The sequence below is a fragment of the Podarcis filfolensis genome (assembly GCF_964270895.1).
Source record: "Podarcis filfolensis genome assembly, chromosome: 9".
Taxonomy (NCBI): domain Eukaryota; kingdom Metazoa; phylum Chordata; class Lepidosauria; order Squamata; family Lacertidae; genus Podarcis; species Podarcis filfolensis.
The window spans coordinates 14261875-14287404 of record NC_139610.1 but is presented as its reverse complement, the minus strand read 5'-3'; the positions used below and the strand labels follow the sequence as shown (position 1 = coordinate 14287404).

At 42.4% G+C, this 25530-nt stretch overlaps 1 protein-coding gene across 4 annotated transcripts in view; it reads right to left on the bottom strand.

The window, feature by feature from the left end:
- PCDH7 (protocadherin 7) overlaps window positions 1–25530 on the bottom strand; it is a 410123-nt gene that overhangs the window by 186798 nt on the left and 197795 nt on the right. The window lies entirely within an intron of this gene.

Here is a 25530-nt window from a genome sequence, read left to right as displayed (position 1 = left end):
CTAAAACTAGACCAAATCACTGCTCAAAGACTGATCCGCCAAAGACTGGATGACATCGATTTACAGCGAAATTATACGCTGGGGGGAGGTGTTTGTTCGCCCCAGAACATTGGTATCACCTTAACTTACTGCGTTCCATCATACCTTTCCTCCCTTTCGACTGTTGCCCATAGACTGGCCTTCACCAAAGCGAGGTTTAACGTTTTTCCCTCCAATGTCCTGAGACATAGGTTCTCAAAGGGCCAAGCCCCCGCCGTGTGCGAATGTGATAAGGTGACGCCGGAGTCGCTCCAGCACATTATGTTCACTTGCCCCTTGTTCAATGTGACACGGGCAAATTTGTTGGGATCAATCATACAGAAACTAGAGGGTACCCCACCAAAATTCCACCTTACCCAAATCTTGCAGGACAAGGATACCCACACGACCCTGAAGGTGGCTAGGTTCCTAGTTGCTGTCTTTTCCCAAAAGCGACGCCAAGGAGCACTACAAGCAAATTAAGGCGTAGTATGCCTTTCCATTTTATAGTATTTTATTGTTATAGTGGTGTTTTAGCGATTTTTTTTTTATTTCCCTACGGCACAAGCTGTTATTTAGGTGTTGTTTTTACCTGTATGGGCCTATGGCCGTAATAAATTTCTCAACATTTCTCAACACGCAACCTTTATTTTGGGGGCTACTGTTGCCTTCCTACCTGTTTTGATGCCACATTCAGGACATTATCCAAAAACGTGGATATACAATCTCCTTGAAGTGGCTCTGAGACCCTCCTATTTTCCAGGGACAGTCCCAGATTTGCAGAAGCCACCCTGGTTTCTGAATTAATCCTGGAATGTCCCGCTTTTCCTTAGGACATCCCTATTTTCATCAGAGAAATGTTGGAGGATATGGAGTTATGTGACCCCCCCCCCCGAGCCAAGGAGATAAGTAAGTATACAACCTTAAGAAGATAACTGAAGACATGCCCTGCATAGGGAAGTTTTTAATGTTTAATGTTTTATTATGTTTTTTATATGTTGGAAGCCACCCAGAGTGGCTGGGGCAACCCAGTCAGATGGACAGGATATAAATAATAAAAATATCACCATCATCATCATCATTATTATGAAATAGGACGTCTCTATTTTCATTGGAGAATTGTTGGAGGGTATTGGCCCTGGATCATCATTCTGCATTGCATGGGCCTCCTCTTCAAAGCATTGTGGCATGGCTCATGCGCAATTGATTGGCTTAACTATGGAACTTGCTGCTCTGTATGCAACGCTTATTTACAACCACATCAGTCAGTTACTGCTTTGGCAAGAGGAGAGCCCATCAGTCTAGCTATTGCTGGTATCTTTAGTTCAGCTCAGAGAAGTAGAAATGGAAGAACTGAGTAACAACAAAAATATGGAATACGATTAATCAATTTAGTTGGAGTTAGAGAGGGAGGTGAACCTTATAACAGCTTGCAAATGTAAAAATAGCCAAAGGACAGGAATATTGCCTATACCCATGCTATTATGTACAGTGGTGCCCCACAAGACGAATGCCTCGCAAAATGAAAAACGCGCAAGACGAAAGGGTTTTTCGGTTTTTGCATCGCTTCGCTAGACGATTTTCCCTATGGGCTTGCTTCGCAAAACGAAATGTCTTGCGAGTTCTTGCGAGTTTGTTTCCTTTGTTCCTTTGTTTCCTTGTTTTCTTAAAGCCGCTAAGCCACTAAGCCGTTAATAGCCGCTAAGCCGCTAATAGCCGCTAAGCCGCTAATAGCTGTGCTTCGCAAGACGAAAAAACCGCAAGACAAAGAGACTCGCGGAACGGATTAATTTCGTCTTGTGAGGCACCACTGTATTTAGAAACACTATATCAGGTTTTTATTATTTTTAAATTTCTTTTCTGTTTATCTTGTGTGGGGTTATTTTGGTAAAATGAAAAAAGAAATGGGGGGAGGCTGGCTTGTTTGTTAGTTATCCATTTTTTTACTTTAACACACACACACACAGATGCCTCCAAATGTTGTTGGACTACAACTCCCATCAGGCCCAAACCAGCATGGCCTATATTCAGGGATGATGGGAGTTGTAGTCCAACATATCTGGAAGGCTACATGTGCTCTACATATTGTCCTTCATACTTGCACAGTTGACATTCTATTTTTTTCTTCCTTTTCTAGTTGGTTTTTGTCTTTTTTGTGAAATAAATTAGAACTCCATTTATTTCCCATATATAGTATTGTGAAGAATTAAATCCACTGATTAAAGCTGAAATTTAACTCGGTGTACAGTAGAATGAGGTGCCCTGCCATGCTCTGCAATGGGCACCAGATCCTGAGTTAGGTACTTGGAAAAGAAGAGCATAAAATAAAACACACACACAAAAGAAAAGTTCTCATGCTGATCGTGATCTTGTAGTCCATCATTACCACAAGATAATATGGAGGCTGCTCAGAACATTAACAGAAAATGGAATGTTCTTTGCTGTAAGTCAAAATGAATGTTTGGCAAAGAAACAGAAGCAGGCACCAAAGACAAGACATGCATGTCTAATGTTGAAGGAAAGCATGTTTGTGCCTAATATGCTGGAGAAATTGCTCAAGAATAGTTCAAGCATTAAAAAAAATATGACCGCTGCAAGTCTGCCAAGGTCAGAGAGACCTAGGGTGAACTGCTGAGTAAGTGCAGGTTGTCTAAGTTAATGCTGCCTCAAAGCTGCTTTGGTTGACAGGTCCTATTTCCCTGCTCCCCCTACACCCATAGATTTCAGGGATGGGAAATAAATACAGAAGATAACAATGTAGTTAGAGCTCCTTAATTTTTACAGCCATTACCATGCAAGCTCGCGAGAAAGCATTATAAATGGCAAATCCATTCCAATGGCAGAAAATCTCTCCGTCTGACCATTTTGTGTTTGCGTGATTTATTAAAGCAGTGCCAAATACCATTTATCAAGCAAATTGTGAAAAATCTGAAATGTAAAGAGGGAGGAATAAAAAGGAAACAATGTACCAGTGTAAGGTTCCGGCAAGTAGCCCCAACACAAGCCGTACTGGCAGTGACTGGTGAGCTGTGGTGCTGACATTGTGGGTGAAGCGTCCCCTCTCATGGTCATTGAGCATAGGGAGATTTTAAGGGGAGATCTGGAATAGAGCCAGTGCTAGAATTTGAGGGTTAGGGAGAGCCAGGTGGTCCATCCTTCAGCCACCATTTTTAGAAGATTTTGATATGATTTGGCTAAAACCAGATGAAGCGATTTTTTGGAACTTGTAAATTTCACTGAGGGGTCCCCAAACCATCCCTGGCTAAATCTGGTCAATGCCCTGATTCCTTGTGCTGCTGTAGGGTTTTTGTTTTGGGAGAAAGAGAGAGGCAGAGACAGAACCACAGGATAGGTTCTGTGCCACTGAATTTTGGTTGAGAACAGGGCAAATTCTTTCAACTTCATGGAAAAGCCAGAGAGGGATCTTAGAATGTCTTCCATCAGCCACTCCCAAACTCTGGCTGTTGGTCAGGTGTTTGAGAGGTTCCAGCAAAGCCAGAATGGTGTTTGCAAAGTTGGCAGCAAGTGGAAATACAGCTGGGGCTATTTATTTATTTTATTTAAAGGGAATGTGTAAAGATCAAGCTGGAGCGCACAGTAATATTTTAAAAAGTATTGGGGAAACTGACAAACTTTGCCCCTCGCGGGCCAATTTGGAGGAAGTCGGTAACACTGACAATTGGTAAGACTCACCAGGCTTCCCTAGACTCAAAGCAGAGAAGGGGGAAATCCTTGGCAATTTTGCCTTTCTAGAATTATTACTGTGTGAGCTCTGCCCTGCATCTCACAGCCTAAAGATGCAGACAGGGCTCTATTTCGTTCTGAGTTTCCCACATTGGAGAATAACAGTGGAGATGCAGAGGGGAAAACAAAACAAGTACAGTGCTGTATACATAAATCACCTGCCTCTCTGAATCTTGGGCTGTCAGATGTTAGGGATGGTCTAAATCAGCCCCCTAGCTATGCTAGTACAACCTCACTCCCTCTCCCTCTCAAAAAACAACAGCAGCTAAACATATTTGAAGGAAGGGAAGAACAGGGAAAATACATTCTCTCCAGCTGTCCACATCCACCTTTGTAACACTAGTCTCCAGCTAGCCTTCAGGAAAATGACCTCAACTTGACTCTCTGACCAAAGATTCTACCATACCATTTGGTTTGATACATTATCTTATCCTTGCAGGAAGCTCACATCACCTGTTCAGTACATGACAGCTCTTCTGCCATACTATGATTCGTGAATTGCATCTGGTGGGTCATAACTTGTGCATTGCACTGCATTTTGTGTGTGTGGTGTTGTTGTTTTAAAAAAACCTGTAAGAATGTAACATTCCCAGGAACAAAGACAGACACTATCTTCAAATCAGCACCTCAGCTTTGCCGTTTAAAAAGGTTTTCTTCAGAAGAAACCCAAGTCTTGGCCATTTTTCCATGAGCAAGGCTAAATCTCAGCCAGTTTCAAGCTACACACCTTAGTCAATATCTGGCTGTATATTCAAGCATTTTAGGCTGAACAGACTAGATTTAGGCACAACGCCAGAGGAAATGGTGAGTCATTTGGTGGCATATCAATCTGATTATTTTTGCATCAGCAGAAGTTTTGCTTTCTTATACTTCCTGACAGAGTTGAATTCTGAACTCCAACCAGGTTCATGTCTCTCTGGCAAGATAATCAGGTGTCATAGGGAGGAAGGAGAAGCCTTTAGTACCCATTTATTATAGGCAGGAGCATAAAGAAGTAAAAAGGTATTAAGGAGTCCCAACTGGAGTAATCACTGGGCAAAGAAAAAGCTTTGCAGACACATATTGTATTTTATCAGTGGAATTCCAGCACTCCCACCCTCCCCGGGAAACGTACACTGTCTTGGTGGAAATGACTCAGCTAGCAAACATGAGTGCCGGCTCATGACAACAGACACATTCACAATGTGCAGACAACTGACTGATATCACCACATTGCAACACATTTGCTATGCTTCTGAACAATTTCGCAGGAACTAAAAAAGGTGTTGGTTCCCCCTTCCCCTGCTTTAAAACAAATATATGCTTGGCTCAGCCTTTGGATTTGTAGTTTCTTGAAAAGCCTGAAATCACTCAAAAACTTTGACGGCAGAGGAGAGATCTCCAAAAGTTATAAACCCCCTGAAAGCTTCTATGCAAGTTAATATCCTATTGATTAGAGCTCTGCTTCTGAAGCACTAATAGTATTTGCAAATCTCTAAGGCTCTAGGGCGTAGAATAATTCCCATCTATCGGTCCCTTTCAGGTGTCCACTTAGGCAACATAAAAAATAAGGAAACCTGACTCCAAAATAATAGAAAATATTTCCTAAAATCTGCATGTGCTAATTTCTGTGTTGAGATGCAAAATTGAATACAATTGCTATAAATTGCAGAGAAATACAATACAACATGCCAAAGTACCATAGCTAGATGACCTGTGTTCTTGTTCATTGTGTTATCAATATGTTGTCCCAGTGTTGGTGGGCAATTTCAAAGCTGCCTAATTTCCCCTTCAAATAGAGGCCTCCTTCTAATAGACAACTGTACTCTAAACTAGGGGACACGGCCACTCAGATCCCTTTCCAGAGACTCCAGAGCATGTATTTAAGAGGTCTAGCAAAACAGCCCAATAAACTGATAGACTGAATCCTGACAAGAAAGAGGCCCTTTCAGCAGCTGATTCTCAGGTCTGGGAGTGGGCAACACTACCTGTTCTGGATGTGGTTGAATTCCCTCAGGAAGAGCAGGTCTGCAGTTGTTCTTCCAGCTTTGCCACTCAAGTCCCTGGTGGCTTTAGTAACATGAAATGTCTTCACACTGTATCAGCTGTCCCATGTTTTTAGATCTGGACAGGGAAAAGAACTCTTCTCATTGTCCCATCACCAGGATAGACAGGCTGGGTGGTGACACCACATACAGCCTTCTGTATGATACCCAGACATTGGAACCCAGCTGCTCTCAGCTTCCCGTTGCAACTCACTCATGAGGAAGCTTACATAGTACTCGCAGTGCTGTTATACGTTGGGAGCCAAATGGCTGCTTAACTCCCAGCCCATTTCAGCATTACAGTGGTACCTCTGGTTACGTACTTAATTTGTTCCGGAGGTCCGTACTTAACCTGAAACTGTTCTTAACCTGAAGCACCACTTCAGGTTATGGGGCCTCCTGCTGCTGCCGCGCTGCCAGAGCATGATTTCTGTTCTCATCCTGAAGCAAAGTTCTTAACCTGAAGCACTATTTCTGGGTTAGCAGAGTCTGTAACCTGAAGCGTATGTAACCTGAAGCTTATGTAACCCAAGGTACCACTGTACTTCTGTGTAAGCCCTTATTATGATTCCCCATTTCCTGCTACTGCTGTAACAGAACAATCAAGAAAGCTTCAAAAAACAACTCTAAAACTGTGTGTCCTTAACTCTCAGCCCTATCAATTAAATTGTGTCCTTGCTCATAGAAATCAATCCAACTTAATCAACTTCAGCTAAAGTTGATTAAGTCAACCAGTGAAATTGATTTACACATGTCCATCTAGTTGTAGCTCTCAGCATGCATGCCCTTTCCATCCCTCAGCTGTCTTTCTGGTTGTTCCTTGGCCTATTACGTTGCTGGGTGCTCCAAGACCTGTTCATTATCCACATAGTATCAGTGCACCACACTTGTTCATTTTCTTCCGTGCTTTTGTTTCCTATGGATGCTTCGGAAAGTTTATTTGCTTGGGCATCAGGGCGCATTTAGAGTCTGACAGGAGATGCTGCAGCAGAGTGCTGCCAATGACGGCATTTGGCACCCTTTTGCAGCCCAATCCGTCTCTGCTTGGCTGCTGTTCCTTTATGGCCTTTTTAATAGTTTTTCGGCCATCTTGGCAGCCGTTTTGGTTTTCAGTCTTTGGGCTGCCTGTGACATGCTGAGGATGTGATAGCTTCAGAATGTGCTGAGGCTGTGCACGGTGCAATTTACTGACATGCAAACTGAGGGCCATTAAGCACAATTACACTCTCCAGAGATTTGTGTCGTTCAAACTAAGCCTCCTGGCTTCTAATAAGGGAAGCTGCTGTAAATTCAGGAGGAGTAATTAGACCCCACCTTTAATGTAAAGGAGGAGACTTCTTATTTTTAAATGTGTATGCAAAGGAGAAGGAAACATAGATCAAAGGATTGTCATTCTAGATCGGTCCAACCAGCTTCAGAAATGAGGCTGCAATCCAATACACTATTATATAACCCTATACACAGATGCTGGGACACGGGTGGCGCTGTAGGTTAAACCACAGAGCCTAGGACTTGCCGATCAGAAGGTCAGTGGTTCGAATCCCCGCGACGGGGTGAGCTCCCATTGTTCGGTCCCAGCTCCTGCCAACCTAGCACTTCTAAAGCACGTCAAAGTGCAAGTAGATAAATAGGTACCCCTCCGGCAGGAAGGTAAACGGCGTTTCCGTGCGCGGCTCTGGTTTGCCAGAAGTGGCTTAGTCATGCTGGCCACATGACCCAGAATCTGTATGCCAGCTCCCTCGGGCAATAAAGCGAGATGAGCGCCACAACCCCAGAGTCGGTCACGACTGGACCTAATGGTCAGGGTCCCTTAACCTTAAATACACAGATGCTGCTTTATAGTTAGTCGGATTATCCATCCATCTAGCTCTGCATTATCGTAAATGGCTGGAAGTGATTCAGGGTTTCAGGCACGAGTCCTTTGCCAGCCTTACCTGAAGACACCAGGAACCTACCTTTGACTTTTTGCATGCAAAGCTACAGGGACGAAACAGAACTGAATGCAGCAGGACTTACTTCAGCATGGACATGCATAGGATTGTGCTATCAGACTGTGATTTCACTGAGGCACACTGTTAACATAACAAATATAAAGGCATCATAGCTCAGTGCGAGTCGGGATGTCTTATATGTAAAGTGGTTCAAGGTTCAATCTCCATGATTTGCAGCAAAAACTATCTCAGGTAGCCTTGGAGAGCTGCTTCCATTTGCACAAGATAGTATTGGGCTAGATGGAGATGTCTCAGTCAACTAGCAAAACAACAACAACAAGCAGAGGAATGCAAAAATCCAAGGATTTTCGCAGAACGAGCCCTTAAGCTTTGTAATGATGGGCATGCTTTATGCATCCAACAACATCACATGGGTTGTTTATTTGTACGTCTCTGCAGAAACTTTCACCAAATCTGTCATTTAAAGGCAAATTGCCGTGCTTATTTTGTGACTGTGCTTGTCACAAGAATGGATCTTTTATTTCCTAGCAACTGTACGAAAACAAAACAACGTCTTGGCAATTAAATGCTGAAATGTTTCTTTCTTTGTCTTCATTTCTCCTTTGTTTTGCAGCTAACAGAGATGTGCAGATAGTATGTCATTGCAACAGAATGTAGAAGAAAGTTTGCTGCCAAACCTGTTAAGCCTCAAAACCAAAGGGCAGAAGTAATATTCTTCTGACATTGCAAGTCATTACCAATTATTTCTACATTGTTAACTCAAAAGGTTTTTTGGGGTTTTTTTACCTCTAGTCTTGGGGAACTTAATATGAGCTATATATATATATATATATATATTTTAAAAAATGAACCACACACTCAAGACAAATGATTTCCCACTGCTGCATTACGCTAGATTTTGGGAAGGGCTGGTGAAGTGATCCACAGCACTTATTAAGCTTGCTACCCAAAGGTCTAGCAGTTTGACACAGGAGGGGAAGTGCAAGGAATTGAGATTTCTGATATTTTCCTCAGCTCTACTTCCTTTCTCCACTCCAAATCCTCACTTGCATCAACATGGCCATTGCTTCAAGCAGAGTGAAGGAAACAGCAGGCTTCCTTTCCTAGCCCTGGACTTTCTCTGTTACTCAGACTGAGTATTAGCCCCCAGGGCATCAGGAGGTTAAAAGTGCTTCCAGGCATGCCCAGCTGACATTGCATCTGAGATGGGGCAAGGAGAAAGGCTGCTGTTTCTGGTTTCTGAGTGGGAGCATTGGAGGCCACAGTTCAAGAAGGACACTGACAAACTGGAACGTGTCCAGAGGAGGGCAACCAAAATGGTCAAAGGCCTGGAAACGATGCCTTATGAGGAACGGCTAAGGGAGCTGGGCATGTTTAGCCTGGAGAAGAGGAGGTTAAGGGGTGATATGATAGCCATGTTCAAATATATAAAAGGATGTCACATAGAGGAGGGAGAAAGGTTGTTTTCTGCTGCTCCAGAGAAGCGGACACGGAGCAATTGATCCAAACTACAAGAAAGAAGATTCCACCTAAACATTAGGAAGAACTTCCTGACAGTAAGATCTGTTCGACAGTGGAATTTGCTGCCAAGGAGTGTGGTGGAGTCTCCTTCTTTGGAGGTCTTTAAGCAGAGGCTTGACAACCATATGTCAGGAGTGCTCTGATGGTGTTTCCTGCTTGGCAGGGGGTTGGACTCGATGGCCCTTGTGGTCTCTTCCAACTCTATGATTCTACGAGGCACACTGACCTCTTCAACAATCGTCTACTAAAATCGGAAATCCTGTCAGAGGTTGCTAGGCTACACAGTGTAACTGATCTGGATAGTTTCTGCTGCACCAAAATCTTGGTCCAGCATTTCACATTCCTTCTTGGGAACTGATGGAAGCCATTTCCTTAGATAGGAAAAAAATATAATGACACACACACATGGTTGCCATTGGAGTGGGGCTAAATCCATTCCTTTTACCTAGAGAACTTACAGCATCTTGTGAAATAAGCCATTTCCCCCCACTTCTTAACACTGCCCAAGCATGAGGCCAACCAAGCCAGACCCAGATCCTCTCTTTTGGTCACTCCCAGACTGTGAAAGAATGTTGGGAAGTGGGTTCTGATATCTATCTTTTTGAGAATGTTCTGAATAGTTTGCATTAGAAAATTAGATTTTTTTTAATGCTTTATTGATTAAAAATTTTGTAAATGTTGAAAACAAAATGAAAATGAAAAACCAATAAACAGTCATTCATTCTTTCACTGATACTTGTCTTGTACATAAATTTGTGATTAAATTTGACATGACCTCCGATCTTCCCACTTGTGTTTCTGGTTTAGATTCCTTAAATACGTACTCTAACTTTATTTCCTCCATGTTATTTAACTTACTATAAATTTTATTTTGTAAAATTATTCTATTTCCCCACTGAAGTTCATTCAAAACCTGCCAGTTGATTGATGTTTTGGCAATGTTCTTTTATGTAAATTCTATCTATGTCCAACTCTCTGACAATTTTTTCATCAGTAACATCTCTTAGGCTTGCTGATAATCCCGTCAGTTCAGCGTATTTTCTTATTTTGTTTTGCCAGTCTGATTTAGATCTAAATTAGAAAATTTGAAATTATATATCCTTGTACATGCAGCACATCAGAAGTTAGGAGTGCAAGAGTTTGGTACTGAATGACGACCATGATGCATTATCCCAAAACATATACAGATAAAGTAGCGGTTGCAGATTTCTGCACAGCCATCATCACCAACACCATCAAATGATGTGTGGAATAGAACATTAACACATCTGAATTTTCACAAAGTAACCTGTGACCGCAGCTTTAAAAACTGGGGTGTCTAAGGAGATGAGCATACATATCTCTCACCCCAACAGGAACAATACCGCAAGATCTTGAAAATATATTGCATGGCTAAGTAAGGATTTTTGCTGAGAGGCTTGCTTTTCTTCTGGGGGAAAGAGAATACTGAGTGATATAATAATCTGCCACATTTCCAAGTGTTTAAAGTTTAGGATTTTATATCATTTATACAGCCTACAGAAGAAACAAAACGAAACATGCTTTATGGCAGTCCAGAGAATCATCTGCTTCCTTGGCAGAATTTGTTACTTCTTTGTTATTGTACCCTGGTTAGATTAAGAAGCTGTCTGATGGCCCATCATCATGAAATAAGAGCCGCAACTATTCACCCAAGAATAGACACCTGAATATATATGGGTATGTAGATGCACAGAAAAACACACACTTCTAATTGATGCATGCATTTCATTCACCGTCTGAAGCACTTTAAAGCCAACTGTGCTGATGATGAACATTAACAGCAAAAAATTCTTGACATAAGGCTACAGAGGGAGCGCTCCTTTTTGTCAACTACAATGACTATCTCCTTTGTTTAAGAGTGAAAGGGAGAGACTGGGTACTTTCTGGTTTGAAAGGCACAGTTCAAAATGGATTAGCTCATTTAGCCTACTTGCTCACATAATGTGTGAAGAAAAGGACACTCTTCGATCGAAGTAAAAAGGTGGGGATTTCTCTCTTTTTCTAAAAATAAAAATAAAAGCCACCACTTCATTAAATAGTTGTTTACCAGATGTCTTCAACATAAAAAGTGTACCTTCAAAAGAGACAAAGTGCTGTTCTCAAGGACTACAAACAAACATGCATTGGCTTAGATGTTTCAAAATGCTACATACCTGCATCGGCACGAGGGTAACTTCCCTGTGGTGTGATCCCATGCAGTTGTGGTATACATGTAATACTGGAACCGTATGGGCAGAGCCAATCACAAGTGTTTCCACCAGATTCTCGTCTGTCTCCAGTGGAAGGTGTGATATGAACAGGGAAGAATATGAATCACTTTTCAGACGCAGAGATTGCAGGTTATCTGAGAGGGGCTCAGAAATGTGAACCTCCACTCGTTTAACAAAGTGCTCCATTCAGCTAACGTTTATCCAGTTCACCACTAAGTGCAAAGATTTCCACTTGTGCGATGGGACTTTCTCCCCTCTCAAACACCCCATGCCCTCTGCAAATCTACTCTGGGGCATTGAAAACAAACTTAGGATGCTGTTCAGTCGGAGAGACCAAAAATGTTCTGTTGCAGAAGCAGAAATCTTTCCACTGGTCAGATGGCTACTTAACACAGGGGTAGGCAACCTAAGGCCCGGGGGCCGGAAGCAGCCCAATCACCTTCTCAATCTGGCCCGTGGACGGTCCGAGAATCAGTGTGTTTTTACATGAGTAGAATGTGTCCTTTTATTTAAAATGCATCTCTGGGTTATTTGTGGGGCATAGGAATGCGTTCATTCCCGTACCCCCAAATACAGTCCACATGGTCTGAGGGACGGTGGACCAGCTCACAGCTGAAAAAGGTTGTTGACCCCTGACTTAACACTACATTGAATGTACAACAAAATGAATAGCACATTACAATTAATGCCCTTTTCTTTTTTGTTTAAGACTGTAGTTAATTATATTGCTGTCATAATTCTCTATCAGAGTTTCTTCCTTATTTCACATTGCTATTTTTTAAAAAACTAAAAAGGTGTACCTATTGTGATGCTGATATATACGTAGACATTTCTGGAATTCCTACAATGGGAGTTGGATTATTTATTTATTTATTTATTTATTTATTTATTTATTTATTTATTTTTACGCCTACACTCACATGCCTACACCTGTATTGTAATGCAAACTTTTAGCTTTCCAGGTAAAATGAAATGCATCACTGAAAGAACATATCACACAGATAAAGTTTTCAATCTCAGAACTTGCAAAGTTAGATGCTACACATTTAGAAGTTGTAAAATACACACTAGGTTGGATCTACAGCAGCTGTTCCATGAACAGAAGGGCTCCTTTCATTTGCAGAAAGGAATGAGATACACAGAATGAAGAGGCGGTGTGATTCTCTCCCTCACCTCTGCAGACCCCTGGCACCACCTCTTAAACTATTCCAGACAGTCCCCTAATAGTGTAGGACGGTTTTCTCAGAGGGCAAATAAGGCTTCACCAAGAAGGGAAGAAATTTCCAATGCCTTCTCTTTCCTCCGTTATCCCATGAGCAGAGATCTACTCAGGGGAGCTCTGGATCCAATCCAACATATATTGCAAACACGCTTGGAAGTATGAGTCATCTCTGGCTCAATCACATTACTTCTGTTTCCTTGCACAACAAAGCATTAATTACACAGCACAAAACAATCAAGCCATCTTGTTAAACCATCTCAGCTACATCTCAGCTGCTTCTGAATACAAGCATAAGCTTATTTTCTTAAGTGCAGCTTAACTGACTGCTTCCAGACAAGTACTGTGCCTTTGTATTTGCCATTTTCTATGTATAAAAAAGTATTTGAAAATTAGCAAACAGGAAATAATAAAAAAGTGACATTCATATGAATAGACTGTGGGGTTTGTTTGTTTGTTTGTTTGTTTGTTTGTTTGTTTGTTGCACTTAGGGCTCATCTACACTTACATTTTGCCCCACAAATGCAGCCTCATTTTAATAGTAGCCCATAAATCAAAACTATAAGAGGAGGGAAACATAAGGGTCAGACTGAGTCTAAACCAAAGGTCAGGTGGGACAACTCTGTCTTGCAGGCCCTGCAGAAAGATGTCACGGCCCCTAGTCTCTTGTGACAGAGCATTCCACCAAGTTGGGGCCAGTACTGAAAAGGCCCTGGCCCTAGTTGAGACCAATCTAACCACCTTGCAGCTTGGGGCCTCCAAAGTGTTGTTATTTGTGGACCTTAAGGTCCTCCGCGGGGCATACCAGGAGAGGTGGTCCCATAGGTACGAGGGTCCTAGGCCACATAGGGCTTTAAAGGTCAAAACCAGCACCTTAAACCTGACCCTGTACTCCACTGGGAGCCAGTGCAGCTGGTAAAGCACTGGATAAATGTGATCCCGCGGCAAGGACCTCGTAAGGAGCCTCACCACAGCATTCTGCACCTGCTGGAGTTTCTGGGTCAGCTTCAAGGGCAGCCCCGCATAGAGCGAGTTACAATAATCAAGCCTGGAGGTGACTGTCACATGGATCACTGTGGCCAGATCAGGGCGAGATAGGTAAGGTGCTAAAGAGTGAGTTTTCGCAGGGAAGACAGTGGGGCAAAAGAGGAAGAAGCACTCAGACACAGAGCTTTAAAGAGCCTAGAAATGTGAAGCAAAAGTACATGTGGATGGCCCTTACTTTACTTTCCAGTTGGCAGATGGGTTTTGTGAGTGTCAGGGTTGTCAGGCAGACTGGCTCATCCACAGGTCAGAATGCAGAGACCCAATATTAAGTCAGCTTTTTAATTCAGAGAAGAAAAACACAGCTGAGTTCACCTGGGCTCAGCTGTTCTAGTTGAAGACATTACTGGCCCCTCCTTCCTTCTCTTGCCCTCTGCTTCTTGACTCCTCTCCCAAACAGACGTAAACTATGTCAAGGAGGAGCTATGCTCCTCTGGACCTGTCTGGCCCATTGCTCAGCAGCATGCAAGACTCATGATCTTGGTGTAAACGGAGTAGGAGAGCCTGCTGTAGATGGTCTTGCCCATTGCTGTGAAACTGAGGAAGCGTCTGGCTGCTCTCTGTCAGTGCTCAAACTGAGACCCTCGGCACACACACACACACACCCCGTCCTTGAACAGCTTCCTTCTTCTGACTCCCTATGTTCACTCAAGCCTCTAAGCTTCTACCACCTCCCAGCTTGTCCCCTCCTTGGACCTGTCCTCAGTTTTCCCCCACCACTGTCCTGGGTCTAAGTCTTCTTCTTCTGTGTCATCCCTGGGGGGTTCTTGGGCTGGTGCCTCCCACCACTCTTCATCATCCTTCAAACTATGGTTTAGTCCCAAGTAGCAGGACCAGACCAGTAGTGATGTATGGAAGTGAGAGCTGGACCATAAAGAAGGCTGATCGCCGAAGAATTGATGCTTTTGGATTATGGTGTTGGAGGAGCCTCTTGAGAGTCCCATGGACTGCAAGAAGATCAAACCTCTCCATTCTTACGGAAATCAGCCCTGAGTGCTCACTGGAAGGACAGATCATGAAGCTGAGGCTCCAATACTTTGGCTACCTCATGAGAAGAGAAGAGAAGACTCCCTGGAAAAGACCCTGATGCTGGGAAAGAGAGATGCTGGCACAAGGAGAAGGGGGCAATAGAGGATGAGATGGTTGAACAGTGTTCTCGAAGCTACCAGCATGAGTCTGACCAAACTGCGGGAGGCAGTGGAAGACAGGAGTGCCTGGCGTGCTCTGGTCCATGGAGTCACGAAGAGTTGGACACGACTAAACGACTAAACAACAACAACAACAACAACAAGCAGGATCAGAAGATAGTGGTTGTGACTTTCTTGAGGAACCCAGATATTTGCTTGCTACTGCTAAGCCATGGTTTGATATACCATTGCATGCAAACAGGGCCAATAAGTGATGGACCTGCATGCATTTATTTTTAAAAAACCCAATCCAGTACTTTTGTCTTGCCTCTCATTATATACTAGAGGGAAGCTGTTTCTTGCCCACCTGACTAGATGAGGGCTGTATAAACTAAAGAGTCGGTATGAATCAAACAACTAGAGAAGAAGGTATGCTGAATATTATCTGTGCAATGGGGTGCAAATGAACTACTTAATCATTGCAGACTTATGAGTGCATCTTATCTGGCCCTTATGTTAAACTTTTCTGCATTTCCCCACTAGAAAGAGCATCCGCTGCTCCCAATATGGTTTTGTTCTTCCTTCTCTCTTAACTAAGGCAGGGCTCTGAATAATCAGAAACTGAAGCTGAATTCCAAAGAGAACGCCACATATTTATAGTTGTGTCAGCATTATGCCATAGTGTTCCTTAGGAAAGATTAATATTCTGCTACCTGAGATGCTGATTAATCATTGATTAATGGGTTGCTTACTATTTTAATTAAAACATCATTTTCTCCTATTGCTAAAATTAATTCTGTTTTCCCTACACAGAAAACCTTATTTTTGGCCTGGAAATCAATGCATCACTCTGCTCATTGGGAAACCGGACAGAATTAGCCTATGAAAGGAAGAAGCCCATCTGTGCTGCCCAACAGAGAAACTCCAGAAATTTAAAGTGGGAGGTGTTGCCAACCTGCTTTGGGACTGTGGGCACATTTGCAAATGCTACAAACTCTTGTGGTCACTAAACACACACACACGGTTTTAGCCATGAATAACGGATCTCCTCCCTCTACCTTTTTCTCCCCTTCTTTTCCCTTATGTGTCTTGTTGTTTTAGCTTGTAAAACTGGTGGCCTCTCTTTCCCCATCTCTCTCATTTTTATTTTTTTAAATTATTGATGTGAGCCATTTTGGGAGACAGAAATTGTGTGAAAAAGAGGGTGGAAATACAGTGGTACCTTGGTTCCTAAACTCAATTCATTCTGTTCGACTTCCAAAACATTCGCAAACCAAGGTGCGGCTTCTGATTGGCCACAAAAACAATGCAGACAGTCAAAACGAACATTCAGCTTCCAAAAAACGTTCACAAACTGGAACACTTGCTTCTAGGCTTGCGACGTTCGGGAGCTGATTTGTTTGGGAGCCAAGCAGTTCAGGAACCAAGGTACCACTGTATAGTAAATAAACCAACCAACCAACACTGATTGTGAATTCCGACATAGCTTCATAATAGATAAATATTCAGTATGTTCAGTTAAACCTGCTTGGTATTGCAGTCACTTTAACATGCATACAAAAACACACACATTCTATGTGGCATAAACCTCTCTCTGTGTGTGTCTCTCTGTGTGTCTTCTGCTTTTAACTTATAGGAAACCAGACCACCTGCTGTGCTCACAAACTGTGAAAACAGAGATGCTTTAAGCTTCCCCCAGCTGAAAACAAGGGAGCGGGGTGGAGAGCAAGCACAAGCAAGTTGAGGTTCTGTCAAAGCTGTTGCTTTGTCGCTCTAGAAGCATCCCTGAATCCTCACGTCCTTCAGCCCCCTTCCCATCCCTGCCTTTAGAACCTCAGAAAACAGTGTGGCAAATATCTAGGGCAAGTATAATATAAACCACTTAGAGGGTTGGTTGGCTGGTTTCCAATCGAGTGGTATACAATTTCTCTTTTCTTTTCCTTTTCACAAACTTGTGTGTGTCATAATATGCATGCACAAGGGTAGCTGAAATCAACATGCTTGTGAAGAAAGCCAAGGACACAAAATTAAAACAGGAATTTCCAAAAGAACTGGGTACAAACAACACCAGTGGCCATGGATGACAGACAAGAGGTGTGTGTGGCTGTCACATAGTACTAGGAAATTTGTGTGGTAGATGGAGTGTATCTTATCTTGGAGTACAGGCCCCTACAAGCTTACTGGGGCGGGGGGGAATTATGCCTGCAGTGAAACTGAGCCATTTGTAAATCTCAGTGACACACATCCTGTAGGAAATTTTTCTTAGTGAATTGACACACACAAACATGCATGACTCCATCAGTATTGCATTGCAGACAATCCCTGTTTTTTGCTGAAATTCAAGATTCTAGGGAAAATTTAAGTAAACACACATGCCCCATGGCTTCTATTTCTCTACTGAACTAAAAGTTATGAGGATCCAGGTAATTAACAAACCAGTGACTTTTTTTAAATAACAAAAATAAATAAATAAAGGCAGCAATCCTAACCCCATTTATCTAAAGGTAAACCTTATTAAATTGAATAAGACTTGCTTCCATGTAGTCATGATTAAGATTGCATTGTAATGCATTGTTTATACTAAATTAACATTTAAATCTTATGCGTATTTCATCAGGCAAATGCTAAGGAAAAGTGTATTTCCAATACCAAATGCACAAAATAGCAAAGTTCTGGAGATTATGAAATTAATTTGTATACAGCTTTTATGCCAAAATGTCTTTTTAGCAGTTTACAACTATGCAATCGTTTATACAATCCATCTAAAATTCAAATACACAATAACAATTCCATCACAACAGACATGTATATGGTTTCACTGTTAATCTTTCAAAACTTGAGGTGCTAGAAGTGTGAAAGTCAGAGGATAACTAAGTTCTGATCCATGTAGTAATTTAAGTGGTATAGTTCTATCAGTTCATGTTGGAATTTCAAAGATCAAATTCCCCAAGGATCGCTAGTTCCAGGTTTGGAAAAGCTAAAAGTGGGAGCCTGATCTTCCTACATGCTAACAAATCCTAAAGCATTCTGAACAGCTGTGCTAAGGTTCAATGAGAGGTGGTGTTTTTGTTTTTTTGGAGGGGGCAATTTAGAGAGAACCAACAAAATTCCCACTTCCTATACCAATATGGAACATGAAATGCAACTATCCTTCAAAATACACACTTTCTGAATTTTGCACTGCAGTTATTCAAGCAAAAAAAAAAAAAGAGGATGAAAATACATATTTTAGGTCAAGGTGGGCTCAGAAATGTTCATAAGGTAGTCCATTATATTGTGAAAAGAACATACAGAAATGCATCACATTTGGTGGAACCGCTTGCAAAAATGTGGTTAGGCAAAATGGTTTACAAAATTGTATATATTGTGAAGTGCATGGGAAAATGTGCAAGACAAAAAAAAATCACAAAGGGATGTGGAAATGGGGAGAAGGGAACTTTGGAGAATTAGAAAAACAAAAAACTGGCAGAAACCAAAATTGGCAGATTTATCTGCGCCTTGTTTCAGATACGCTGTTAAAACCTTATCACTACGTAATGTCTGTGCTGTATGGTAGGACTTTGTTGACAACAATCTTAATTGCCAGAGTCTTAATAAAGCCTGCTTGGGTGCTCAGATGTCACAACCAGAAGCAAAATACTTGAGGGCGAGGGTGGAGGGAAGGCTGATACTATTTGTGGATGCTTTTTGAAATATATACAGGCAGGGGCAATTTCAAAGCAGTGCATAAGTAGGCTTCTGACCTATTTACTAAACTTGAACACAATTAATGGAAATCCCTATTGTGACTAGTCACAGATGTGGTTAGGAAGACAGGCCTCGACATGTCCGGAAAATGCCCACTGCACCAAAAACCAAATGCAGCTTAGGTCTCTAGGGCAAAAGCAAAAACATACCTTTTAACCAACTCAAAGAACTGAGAGTTGTACAGTGGTGCCACAACTGTAGGAACAAATGCAAAAGATAGCAGAATTTCTAAATAATGCTAGGTAGTGTACAAATAATTAAAATATGAAGGATCCTACAAGAATGACATATGTTGTCATAGAGACAACACACCTGGAATTAAGGACTGTGAAGGGATAAGGAAACCTTGGTATGAATGAAGGTTTCATTGAGAAACATCCAGCCCATGTTCTTAACTACTCCTTTAAACTGGCTCCCAATAAATACATCTACACTGGTACCTTTGTTGTCAAACTTAATTCATTCTGGGAGTCCATTAGACTCTCGGAATGGTTCAAAAACTAAGGGACGGCTTCTGATTGGCTGCAGGAGCTTCCTGCACTCAATCAGAAGCCGTGGAAGCTGTGTCAGATGTTCAGCTTCCAAAAATTGTTGACAAACCAGAACACTCACTTCCGGGTTTGCGGCGTTCAGGAGCCAATTTGTTTGACAACTAAGCTGTTCGACAACTGAGATACCACTGTAGTATCAGACAAGGAATGCACCTAGACAAGGAATCAGTGACTGGAAGCTGTTCGGTAAATCCAGTTCTCCAAGAAGTAACAAATGATTTTCTATTACCAGTCTGGAATCAAGAGAACTGCGTAATAGGACTTGTGGAAGTATAACCAGTGCTAGATTTATGTATAGGCTAAACAAGCTGTAGCTTAGGGCCCCACTCTCTTGGGGACCCCCCAAAAAAAATTAAAGGGGAAAAACTGGATGTACATTTCCAAAATATAAGATAAAAAACAAATAAAGTAAAACCTACATACAGCAACAGTGGCAAATGGCTTTAGATACCTATTAGATCCATAAATTACCATTTAACATATATTCAACACAAAAAAACAGTGACAATTTGTTGTTGACAAAGGACAGCTGGACATATAAAGGGCCCCATTACCTTCAGTAGCTTAGGGCGTCATCAAACCTAAATCTGGCCTGAGTATAACCCCATACTTTAGGTGGCCCTCCTGTGGAACAAAGTCATGGTCTTGTAGAGCCATGTTTCATGGATGCCTTCATGGGCTTGTGATCAGAAAGACAGGGAGAAATAAAGATGCTACACCTATCATTTCATCCTGTGTAGGTAAAGAAACCTTGAACAGAGTAGGAAGCATAATGTATTGGGAAGAAACAAGAAGTCTTTGGTAAAAAAGGTAAAGGACCCCTGGCAGTTAAGTCCACTCGCGAACGACTCTGAGGTTGCACTGCTCATCTCGCTTTACTGGCCAAGGGAGCTGATGTTTGTCCACAGAAAGTGTTTCCGGGTCACGTGGCCAGCATGACTAAGCCGCTTCTGGCGAAACCAGAAGGTAAACATCATTTACCTTCCTGCCAGAGCGGTACCTATTTATCTACTTGCACTTTTATGTGCTTTCGAACTGCTAGGTTGGCAGGAGCTGGGGCCGAGCAATGGGAGCTCACCCCGTTACGGGGATTCGAACCACCAACCTTCCGATCAGCAAGCCCTAGACCCAGTGGTTTAGACCACAACACCACCTGCGTCCCTTTGGGAAAGTCTTTGGGGATGCATATAAATCAATGTTGGGTTAGAGGCTGTGATTCCTAATATGGCTTAGCCTATTCTGAAGAATGCATGTATACGAATGACTGGAATTGCTCAGCAACTGTTGGTGGTGTGTGAAATATACAATATACATACATACACAACATAACACCAGTGATGGAAACACAAAGATGAAAAAGGAAACAAACAAAAAACATGCACCTTGGCAATGAGAGGAACTAACAGAGGAACCAAGAGGAAAGCAGCAGTTTTAGGCAACAGCAGAAGTTCGCATAAAGCAGGAATGGAAGAACACTGAGGGATTTAAAACAACAACAACAACAACAACAACAACAACAACAACCCTACTGAAACAGTTTTTACAAGGAGAAATAGCAGAGATGGGTACAACATAGAAGCTAACATCTAAAAGCTAACATGACAGAGCTTTTCCCAACTCCCCGATTGCTGTATTCCAGCGTTATTTTACACCGCCACCTCCCCCTGTCTGGCTCTGTGTGTTCCCCTGTACACTCAAACCTCTGCCATGGGGCAGTTTTCTTTGACCAGAGAGCTTGCAGTTATTGAAGACAGAATACCCAAATAAATAAGTGAATGAATAATCACATTTAAAACAACAATGACAACCATCCCATTTTCACCATAAGTTATCATTCGTAAACATAGGCAAAAAAAGAAGGGATAATCAATAGAAGCAGCTAAAACTAGACTGCAAGTCACACTCCAGCCCAGTACATGGTAAAGGTAAAGGGACCCCTGACCATTAGGTCCAGTCGTGGCCGACTCTGGGGTTGCGGCACTCATCTCACTTTACTGGCCGAGGGAGCCGGCGTACAGCTTCTGGGTCATGTAGCTAGCATGACTAAGCTGCTTCTGGCGAACCAGAGCAGCGCACGGAAATGCCGTTTACCTTCCCACTGGAGCGGTACCTATTTATCTACTTGCACTTTGACGTGCTTTCGAATTGCTAGGTTGGCAGGAGAAGGGACCAAGCAACGGTCGCGGGGATTCGAACCGCCAACCTTCTGGTCGGCAAGTCCTAGGCTCTGTGGTTTAACCCACAGCACCACCTGCATCCAGCCCAGTACACGAGAGTACTACAAATGCCAGGGTTTTTACTTGGGGCCAAAATGTCAGTGTAGCGTAATGGTTAGAGTACTGGACTGTGACCTGGGAGACCAGGGTTTGAATCTCCACTTAGCCATGAAGCTCACCGGGTGACTGTGGGAGCAGAACCATATCCAGACTTTTTTTGTGGTAAGAATCTCAATTTTTGGCCTATGAAGTAAGTGCTACATAGATATCACAGCACGGTGACAACAAAAATAGTATAATAATGAAGCAAACTCCTCTCCAGGGGAGATATACATCTTTGAGCTGCCAGGTAAAGAGCATCCCATTGCCCAAACCTCTGATGGAGAGATAGTCAGTATAATTGCCTTTACAGTTCTTGTTTGTTATGATATGTGGGTGGGTGGACCTGCTACTTTGAAATCTGTGATATATCAGCTGGTGCTGGGTGTGTACTGCTATTGTGCTTTCATCTGGTATGGGTTGTCTTGCCAATGTGTGGTTAGCAAGTCAGCATGGAAACATTTCAGATCAATCAATTTTAATAACAGGAATGATACAGACCAGCCTTTGACAACAAGATGTCTTCCAGATGTTCTGGACTACAATTCCTGCCAGGCCCTGCCAGGATGACCATAGGAGTTGCAGTTCAAAAAACATCTGGCAGGAAGCAGGCTGGTGAAGGCCGATATAGTCCAGAATCATGTGGTAAAGTCTCTTGTTGAAATCAATGGGACTTAAATGTGCTCATCGTTAACTAGATTGGGTCTAATATCAGTTTCTGATTTTCAGGTTAATTTAGGACTACATAGGACTGGAGTCAGGACGCAGGTGGCACTGTGGGTTAAACCACAGAGCCTAGGACTTGCCAATCAGAAGGTCAGCGGTTCGAATCCCCCTGACGGGGTGAGCTCCCGTTGCTTGGTCCCTGCTCCTGCCAACCTATGTCTTTCTACAAGACATATGCTTTTGAAAATTGAAGTTAGCAATGTGTGTGTTTGCACATGTGTGCAAGCAGTTAGCCTTCCCTAGGGCACAAAATAGCTTGGCACCAGCACTGATAGCAATAATGCCCAGTTATATACCTTCAAACTTTGGTGTTTACAGTCATTTCCTCATCCTTCCTCTGGACACCTGCTTCTGAATTATCCTCTTTACAGTGTTAAGAGTTTCACAAGTTGATTTCATGCTGGCTACATACAGCATTAACAGAGACTAATTACTTCCGGTCACTTCTGATCGAGTACGGATTCCATTCTCTTACTATTTATCTTCTCCGTAATAGAGAGATTAATCTTGTGAGTACAGTTTCCATATCCACATTCATGGTAACACAAAGAACCTCCTAAATGTCTACAGCAAACTGACAAGGAGCAATGATGAAACTGGCTACGGGTCTATTTATTTATTTTGCAACTAGCCTACACGAAATTAAAAGACGCCTGCTTCTTGGGAGAAAAGCAATGACAAACCTAGACAGCATCTTAAAAAGCAGAGACATCACATTGCCAACAAAGTTCCGTATAGTTAAAGCTATGGTTTTCCCAGTAGTGATGTATGGAAGTGAGAGCTGGACCATAAAGAAGGCTGATAGTAATACACATCATGTACATTGGACCAAGAAGGAGCATGGGTTTGTGAAAATGTCCTAGCTGTATAGACTATTTAGTCTCTATAGGCCCTGCCTCTCGATGGGTGTATTCACACGAACAGCTAAAGCAAGTCATAGTTTAGTACAAGCACACAAGCTTGCATCTGGGGAGGAGACGGCAGTTTTATTTCTTCTCAACCTTTTCAGATCAGTGTGAAATGTCAGATATAGATCATGGTTCAGGAGGAGAGCACTTAAACATGATCCCAGGTATGTGAGACACACTTTGGCTTGCTTAGCTGCCACACCACAATGAGCTACAAAGAGCTAGGGAGAAGCAGAGCTCTTCTTGAAGAATCAGCACATTCAGAAAGTCTCAGTAAGTCATAGGTCTTCCATGGGTTGTAGGTGGATGCAGACTGCTTGCCTATACTGAGTCTCAGATGGGTTCACTCATACCTCATTTAATCCAAGCACTGGTGGTCAAGGTCACATATCTGGAATGTAGATAGATCTAGAGATTTCAATTATGGTGTCTGGCTTGAGAGGGTAGCCTATTTCCCCCCAAATATCCCTCTTTTTTCCTCTCCAAAGGCAGCTGAGTGGCTTTTGCATGCAATAAAGTTTAGGTACTTGTTAGATCCCGCAACCCACCCATCCTGACAGAGGAACAAGGCAAAAGGAATTATCTAAAAGCCACCACATTTGCTAAGCACTTAACTACATTCCTGGAATTGCTGCTTTTGGTGGAATGTCACACTATAACATGAACCCTGGTCTCAAACTGAGAAGCTGCAGCTGTGCTGGGAAGACCACCAGCACAGAGGATAAACCACCACTGATAGAAATAATCTCTCAAGTGATCTGCCATTCAAACTACTTTCTAGGTAGCACAATGAGAATGTGACTTAATCAGGGGAAATGTAGCCAGGTATGCACTTCTATAGTAACAATGTTGCAATGGTGGGGGGGAATTGCCACCCACGCTGTGAAAAACTAGCTTGGGTTTAATTATATTTTTAAAGACGCAAACATTGTGTTAGTAATTCATGAGCATATAAATGTAATTTCCCTTGGACTAAAAAAGGGCCACAGCATCCTTCGCACAGTGCTTATATGTGCTGACAGAGGGGGGGAAAGCCACCCTCAAGAGTAAAACCAATTAACCTTCTCTAATGCAATCTACTATGATATGGCCAGAGCTTTTGGAGAGATAATTCCAGGAGAAAGAGCAATACAAGTTTTGTGTACTTTACAGGTTTTCAGCAAATCTGTTTGCAAGGTGCTGCTTAATGTTTTTCCTCTGTGGATGGCAGTGGTCTTTTATAGCACTGCTTGCAGTTTGCAAATAAACAGAAACCAAACCAAAATACAGTACAAACGAAGGAATCATTTGATTAAGAAAGCAAATCATCCATTACATGGCAAAAAGGGGGAGAATCTTTAGATACAAGCTTGTCTTATGCCTTGTTTACATGTAATTTTAGATATGATTCACTTTGATTTCACTTCCTGTGCTGATGCAATAATACAGATTGCTCAGTAAAAGGACAAGTGCCCCTGCAGGGCTCTTTAGGGTTGATTTGTTCCATAGATACAGCAGAAAGAAAGAAAGGAAAAGCAGGTTAAGACAAGCCAGTAAGGGGGGGGGGACCCCAAGCATGGGCACATTTGTAAAGAACCAGGCAACTATCAAAATAAGAAATTAACAATGAGGCTTGGTCCCACCCATGTTGAAGTGTTCAGTAATCTGCTTCTGTAATTATCCTTCTCAAATGAGCAAATAAATAGATAAATGGTGTAGAGCAGGGTTTATGTGTAGTTTCAGCACTTAACAAGAATACGTCCTTGCACTTCTTAGGCCAGGGGAGCCAAAGGAATGAAAGGAGGAAATCCCTTACCAGAATTTCTCTTCCATTGAAGTCTCCTGGCTTCACAACACTGTGCTTCACCACCACTTACTGAAGGGAACAGGGAAGGGGAATGTTGTGGATACTAGGAGAGGATATATTGATTAAATATTATCCTTCCTCACTCACACTTGTGAGTCAGCAGCAGAGTACATTCCCCAGTATATAGCAGGAAGCTAGCTGGTAGATTCGTTTGAATCTCTTTACTTAAGCTATCCAATCTGGCTTTGTCCAGATTGGGTTTTGTTCCTGATAAGTCCCCTTTTATCACTCCTAAAAAGAATAAAGACACAACAATCTTCTTTTAAAAGTAATATGAAGTTTACTCACATCCAGTTCACAGCTGGATCCCCAAAGGCAGGCTTAAGCTTGTAGTTACAGAAGACAGTTTGAGTTCATCCCATATGGGAATGAGCCCCTTGTCCAGCAGACAGCAAAATACATCATCAGTATCAGAAGAAGAAGAAGAAGAAGAAGGAGGAGGAGGAGGAGGAGGAGGAGGAGAAGAAGAAGAGGAGGAGGAGGAGGAGGAGGAGGAGGAGGAGGAGGAGGAGGAGGAGGAGGAGGAAGGCTGTGTGACCTTTTATGGGGTCTCCCAG